This window comes from Anneissia japonica, unplaced genomic scaffold (assembly GCF_011630105.1).
Source record: "Anneissia japonica isolate Jap-2015-1 unplaced genomic scaffold, ASM1163010v1 scaffold288038_len354873_cov157, whole genome shotgun sequence".
Lineage (NCBI taxonomy): Eukaryota > Metazoa > Echinodermata > Crinoidea > Comatulida > Comatulidae > Anneissia > Anneissia japonica.
The window spans coordinates 183,461-191,663 of NW_022716266.1; positions in this window are offsets into that span (position 1 = coordinate 183,461).

Genomic DNA, 8,203 nt, shown 5'->3' on the forward strand with positions numbered 1-8,203 from the left:
AGATGTGTATACTGGAAAACAACAATGCTGTGGGAAACAATGGCTGGATCTCAGTAGAGATACAAAAATGATAAGCAACAGCTAAAAAGTAAACGTAAGTAAACAGCCAGAAATAGAACCAGAGCTTTCGGACAACATATATATTTACTTTTTATATATTTTAGGGGTCAATATGAGACAGTTCTACTTCTAGTTTTGATCCCTGTGATGGTCTAATTTCGCAATTTATTCACCTGAAAGTCTAATATAATCAAATTTTAAGAATATAATATAAGAATAAAATCAAATCTTAAGAATATAATAATTTTTCATATATATGTTTTCTTATGACCATTACGAAATAAATGTTACTGAGAGAGAAACACAATTTATTTTCAATCAACGGTTCAACGATGTACGTTCAACAACTACATTTTCAAAAACCAAAACATGTCAAAAGGTCAAATTACTAATGTATGAAAGGCGCAAAGAGCATTCAAACCAAAATTATATGATGCCCTCTCTCGTATTGATTTTCTTTTTAACAGAGCCTAACATTTGCTAGGCCTACGTCTTGTATGAAACCAAACCTACAGTATCTTTTATTGATTTTATGGTATACCCTAATGGTTTTGTTATATTATTTTTAAAAATATCTTATGGTTATGGATATTGAATTTTAAATAATACAAATTGAAAAACTCCCAATATTAGGGCCACTTGACAAAACATTAATTAATGCGGAATGATCGATCGGGACAGCAGACGCGTGCGTTGATCATTGTGTTACCAACGCGTCTGATTAGTTTCAACTGCGTTCGCACGCTGGCGCCCATATCTGCTTTTGCCAGGCTTTTACCATTCATTCGTTAGCAACAACAGGCTTTTATACGCTTCAACGCAGCAGTTGGGCGTTATGACACAATAAACCGTTGGATGTTAACTCATTAAATATCTTTAAAATTAATAATGTTCCCCTGATTGGATTTTTTCGGACTTTTAGTATGTTATTGTGTATATTTTATGAACAAATTCCGTAAAAATTATTTATGTTGAAATTAGTTCTAGGTTCACTATGATTTTGTCATACTGTAAGAGGAATTGAGGTGCCGAAAATAGATGCCAGCATTGATCTCCTGATTGGAAACAATATACCAGCAGCATATGCCACAAGAGAAGTGAGGACTGAACTGCAAGGCAGTCCCTATGCTACCAAGACTCCTTTAGGATGGGTAGCGTGGGGAGTTATGAAACCTGGAGTTCCAAGTGCAAGTCATTGTACCAACTTGGAGAAGATTTACATTGAATGTCTAAATTATGACTTTCCTGAGAGAGATATAGACGACAAGAGGGAGTGGTCGACTGAAGACAGGGAATTTATGAGAATTATGGAAAATTCCTGTAAGATTGTCGAAGGGTCATTATCAAGTAGACTTGCCATTAAGGAATCCAGCAGTCCAGCTTCCGGACAACTTTCAAATGGCGAGTAATCGACTACAGGGACTAAAGAAGAAGATGGAGAAGAATCCACAGTTCAAAGAAGACTACATCGCCTTTATGGAAGATATAATTGGTAAGGGCTACGCGGAAGAAGTATCTAATGGCGACAATACAAAGGGGGGGGGGAAATCGTGGTATATTCCTCACCATGGGGTGTATCACCCTCAGAAAAGGAAAATTAGGGTGGTATTTGACTGTGCGGCAAAGTTTATCTTATGAACAGCCTACAGGGGTTTTAATGCGCTTCCGTCAATATTCAGTAGCAGTCTCAGGAGACATCGAGACTATGTTCTATCAAGTAAAGGTGCCAGCAGAACAGAGGGACTTGCTGAGGTTTTTGTGGTGGACCAAAGGGGACTTCAGTCATTAACCCAAGATATTCAAAATGACAGTACACCTGTTCGGTGCTGGATCTTCGCCATCGTGTGCCAATTATGGGTTGCAGAAAACCGCAACAGAGAACAAGTGTGAGGTTAGCATAAATGCTGTAGAAACGGTAAAACGGGATTTCTACATGGATGACGTATTGAAATCCGTAGAAACCATAGAAGAAGCCAAGAATTTGGTCAATGAATTGAAAAACTTGTGTAATGAAGGAGGCTCCAATCTCACAAAATGGAAGAGTAATCGTCGAGAAGTGTTGGTAAATATACCTGTCAAAGAGTGAGCAAAGGAACTGAGGGATTTGGATTTTATGCCTCACCACTACCAATAGAAAGAAGTTAGGCATCCTTTGGAGTCCAGAAGTTGATGAATTCCAGTTTCGAAGTTTGCTAACGGAGACTGAAGCAACCCGAAGAGCCATGCTATCAGTTATTAGTTCAGTTTATGATCCTGGATTTATCTCACCCCTGATCATACCAGCAAAAATGCTTTTGCAGGAGATGTGTAAGAAGAAGGCTGGATGGGATGACAAACCAGATAACACCACCTTAGATAAATGGAAACAGTGGACCCAGAACATAAAGGACATACACGATGTTAAAATTGATAGGGGTGTTATGTTCCAGGAGGATATGGAAAGGTGGCAAGTAGAGAATTACATGCATTCAGTGATGCAAGTGACGTGGGTTATGGGGTTGTTATATAGATCTCAGATCCAAAAATGAGAGAGGAGAAGTGCATGTATCCCTTGTGTCCTCGAAAGCCAGAGTGGTACCTCTGAAAAAGGTAACCATACCCAGATTGGAATTGACGACTGCCACTCTGGCAGTCAAGATGGTGCATGTAGTGACCACGGCGGTTTCAATATAGACAATAAGTAGTGAGCCCTCTGTTGGTCACTATTATACATTTTAGATATTCTCGTAGTTGGGGGCGCTAACGCTGAAGCGATATTTTCATTATTCTCCATGTTCCGTAGTAGTTCCGTAGTATAACATAGGTACGATGTCATGGCTCCTGATTTTACGTGTGAGTATTTGAATTTATTCCATGTTTTTCACCCAAAACTTAAGAAAATCTGGCATGTAAAGTTTACATGGCTATAAATAATTTTTGCAAATTTTTGAAACATTGCCACTTGCTCCATGTTATTACTATTTCACTTCTGCATTATCCTCTAAAAAATCTCTCTGACAACTGTTCCGGTAAAAATTTTGGCGCTAATGCACTTTAGTACTGTAACACTTCTATCTTCAAAAATAGTATATTTACCTACTGTGCACTACTAACAATATCTTACAATGATTTTTCATCCAGTTCTGCCACTAACAACGCCAGATTTTAGCATTTTATTACTAGATCCACGGCTTTCAATGCCTAAACTATAGTTCCATCCGGCGCTAATGCACTTTAGTACTGTAACACTTCTATCTTCAAAAATAGTATATTTACCGGGTACCTACTGTGCACTACTAACAATATCTTACAATGATTTTTCATCCAGTTCTGCCACTAACAACGCCAGATTTTAGCATTTTATTACTAGATCCACGGCTTTCAATGCCTAAACTATAGTTCCATCCTGCGCTAATGCACTTTAGTACTGTAACACTTCTATCTTCAAAAATAGTATATTTACCTACTGTGCACTACGAACAATATCTTACAATGATTTTTCATCCAGTTCTAGCGTCAAGCGTCAGATTCTGAACTTATCTGTAGAGCGATGAGAAGTTCTATGTCTCGTGAGAGAAGGGAAATGGAAGACAGCACAAACATGCATACATTATTTAATGAAATAAATAAATAAATATATAAAGGTCCTAAATGCAATGTCCTGGGTGTAATAATGACCATGATTGAAAATTGATCGGATTGATTGATTGATTGATTAAGTGAATGTGTGGTTGTTTAGGTACGTGGATGGGTGAGTGACTGATTGCTTGATTAATTGATTGATTGATTTAATAAAAATAATAATAATAATAATAATAATAATAATAATAATATAATAATTTGATTTAATTTGAGTATATTCAGAAAATCATTGCACAATTACATCGAAACATTGGTAAAGAAAAACTTATAGGCCTACTGTAATAAAAAAAAATTAATATCAAACAGAAAGCACAAACATTAGCATTCTACTCCAGCAGAATACCGGTATATTTTTTTCTAACCTGGTTGGGATCCATACCATACGTCTCCTATGATCACACAATTGTTTTCAATTCACGCAATTTGACGGTAATGTGTTGTAGTTCAATATGTAATGAAAGTGTACATGTATCATTTCACACAAAAAATAAACGCCTCTGTCAAAACCCATTCTCAACAATAAACATCGAAACAAATTGTCCAACCGGGATTCGAGCCAGACACCTTCTGCTGTCTATAAACGGTAAAGAAGAGGAAATTGCGAGTTCGAAAAAATTCCCCAACAGAGATCCGAACCCGGGGGTTTCTGCTATCTGTCTTTTGTCTGTCTGTCTGTCTGTGTATGTATATGTATATGTATATGTATATATATATATATATATAACTGAAATAAACTATCGCAAGTATTACAAGTAGAGTGCTCAATGGTAGAGCAGATTGCCTAATGAAATTAGGCAATTTTATCTGAAGAGTGTCACATGTGTTGTTCCGTCCTAGATGTTGCTATGGATCTGAGATAAGAGGTTCACGTTCAGCCAAAGTTCGTTACCAAGTACGTTCATTGTTCTGAAGTGAAGGCGTATTGTAAAAACTATCTCAGATCCATGGCAACGACTAGGACGCGCTCCCAAAAAGTGCACAACCCCAAAAATAGCGGAAAACGATATCTTATTACAGTATAAGATCTTTGGTTTGGGGCAGTTAAGTTGTGAGGGTTGTCAAAGATCTTATAAATACAAGATAGCGTTCTCCGCTAATTCTGTAATAGCGTATGAACCTCATGGCGTAACTAGCGAGATGTCTAGACTGGGCGATTAATGAACGCCAGCGTAAATATTCGCGCGAAATATTCGTATTCGTATTCGCGAATTTTATTTTCTGTTTACATCTAGATTTATTTTGATTAGTCAAATCTTGGCTTAGCTCAAAATCACCGATGCGTGACTCGTAAATCAGTGGCGTACGCTAATCTGGGGTCTGTTGCTGGGTTACCGTACGCCAATGATTGCGCGATACTGGCGTTCGCTAGTACGCCACGCACAAGTTCACACCACTCGATTAACGTTACGCTAGCGTAAGGCTATGTTCAGACACAACGACTTACGCTAGCGTAACGTTAATAGAGTGGTGTTATACACATCTGGCGTACGGTAATCCAACAACAGACCCCAGATTAGCGTGCGCCACTGATTTACGACAGTCACGCATCGGTGATTTTGAACTCAGCCAAGATTTGACCAATCAAAATAAACCTAGATGTAAACAGAAAATGAAATGCGTAAATTACGAATACGAATATTTCGCGCGAATACTTACGCTAGCGTTCATTAATCGCCCAGTCTGGACACCTCGCTAGTTACGCCATGGATTAACGTACGCCTGGCGTATCTAATAGTAAATGTGAGACAGGTTATAGGCCTATGTGTAATAACTGTTTGGTCTAAATGAAATAAAGGTCTTTAGTATAACAATTTTTGGGGTCTTCAAATGGTAATGTGTAATTGTTTTTGGGTCTAAATGTAATTAAGGTTCCAAGTGTAATAAAAAGGTTCTAAGTGTAATAATTTTGGGTCTAAATATAATAAGGTTCCTAAGTGTAACAATTTTTGGGGGTCTATACAAATCCTAATTGTGTAATAGTTATTTGGTCTAAATGTAATAAAAAAAATTTAAGTGTAATAAGGGTCTAAATGTAATAATTAGGTCCTAAGTGTAATAATTTTGGGGTCTAAATGTAATAAAGGTTCTAAGTGTAATAATTCTGGGTCTAAATGTAATAAAAAGGTTCTAAGTGTAATATTTTTTGGGTCTAAATATAGCTCCTAAGTGTAATAATTTTGGGGTCTAAATGTAATAAAGGTTCTAAGTGTAATAATTTTGGTTCTAAATGTAATAAAGGTTCTAAGTGTAATAATTTTGGGTCTAAATGTAATAAAAAGGTTCTAAGTGTAATAATTTTTGGGTCTAAATATAGCTCCTAAGTGTAATAATTTTTGGGTCTAAATGTAATAAAGGTTCTAAGTGTAATAATTTTGGTTCTAAATGTAATAAAAAGGTTCAAGTGTAATAAATTTTAGGTCTAAATGTAATAAAGGTCCCAAGTGTAATTTTTTTTTTCAAATGCTATGAAAGTTATCCTAAGTGTAATAAATACAATTAAGTTTTCTAAATGTATCTATATTGATCATAAATAAAATGGTCCTAAAGTAAAAGCATCGTTGACAACGAAACATTTTCAAATGGGAATTTGATGTGAATGTACCCTCATTATGTAATAGCTGTTGGCTCTAAATTTAATAAATGTCATTATTGTACCAGAGTATTTAATAACAACGGTAATAACAATTAATATTTATAATACTAAATAATAATAATGAAAAGTATCGCTTTAACAAAATGAAAACAAAAACCTGGCAACGAAAAGAGCTGTTCTTAAAATTGGATAACAACCTGGCAGTTAGTTATTTATAAACAACAAACATGGCGAGCTGCACCGTCATGAGTCGCTGGAATAAAACGTGTTTTTAGTAATGAAATGCTAAAAACCGGAGTTATTAGTTGCAGAACTGGATGAAAAACCATTATAGGATATCGTTAGTAGTGCACAGTAGGCGAAAATACTATTTTTGAAGATAGAAGTGTTACAGTACTAAAGTGCATTAGCGCCAAAATTTTTATTTAAGTTTAAAAATGACCGTGTCTGGCCTTTAAAATACACGTGTTTACCCTAGGCAGGTCTAGCATGTCTACCCTTTAGACGTTTATGGCGTAATAAATAACACAGACAAAATAACTAATATGTTTTAAAAATATAATTCAAATGTTTCTAGCAGTCTTCCATAGGCAAAACTAGGTCTAGGCTCCCTAAAAATAGCCTAAGCTACGGGAGGGTAAGCTGCCACCTGGGCTTGGGTGAAAGTAAACAATGTTTGGCCCACAGGGTATTTAAATTTTAAGTATACGCGGTATGCTCTCACGTGAAAGTAGGCCTACGCTAGGCCTAGTCTCTTTGCTATAGACATATTTTTAGGATTATTCAGACCCCCAGTTTTATAAAAACATTTATCTTGTAATTTTAAAATGTCTAAAAATATTTGATTATTATTATTATTATTATTTTTATTATTATTATTATTATTATTATTATTATTATTATACTTTCAAATTTCTTTTTTAGTATCTGAAGTTTGGTGGTATTATTAATGTCTGATGTTCTGTCATAATTGTTTAATGAAAAAAAAATGTTTTATTTTTAATTTTAAACAAGATACAAGCGAGCTGACAAAATACATCATGGAGATAATCAATTTGAACATAAAGGAAAGAGCAGCTGGATGGTGTTCATGGAGAGCAGCAGAAAAAAATGATGCTAAGACAGATATTAAGGTATTTTAAATAATAAAAATTTTTCTACTTCTGTACAATTTCTATCATCACAATAATGCTTTATAAATCATATCGCATGTTCTTAAATACAGTATATCAAATGTTGTATTTTCATTGATATCCGTTTTGGTTATGTTGTTGGGAGACCTTTACTATTAGCAAGCACCAGTCTTCCTAAGCATTACCTTGGTTGTCCATTTTTAAATGTTGCCCCTTTTTTCAATGTATGGTGTTTATTTTTTTAATTTTTAAACTATTATGATATAATAATAATAATAATAATAATAATAATAATAATAATAATAATAATAATAATAATAATAATAATAAAACTGTTATGCCATTTGTACCACATCGAAACCAAGGGAAAAGTGAGCGCACAATATAATTAGCACTTAAATTGTTTTACTTTCCATTGCCTAGAATGAATTATATTGTTATGTATTGCCTAATTAAAATATATTTATATTTATCTTTTCAGCGTCTTTAATTGTTACGACGCATAATGAAATTCAGATACTATGGTGAGATATGTTTACATCTATCCGGTTTTAATCGATATGCAAGCTACATGTGTAATAGCTTCGATGACTATTAAAAAGTAGAATGACTCGGGGAGTAAACTGCAACACGTCTACTTTATTTCAATACATAACACAGAGTAAATCCCGCCTCAAGCGGTAATACAAATGTAGTGTGGCACGACGCACCTTGATACTACGCGCGCGCTGCTATCCAGGGTATGGTTATTATGGTTACCAGTTCATGTAATAGTAAACAGTTTATGAATATCACA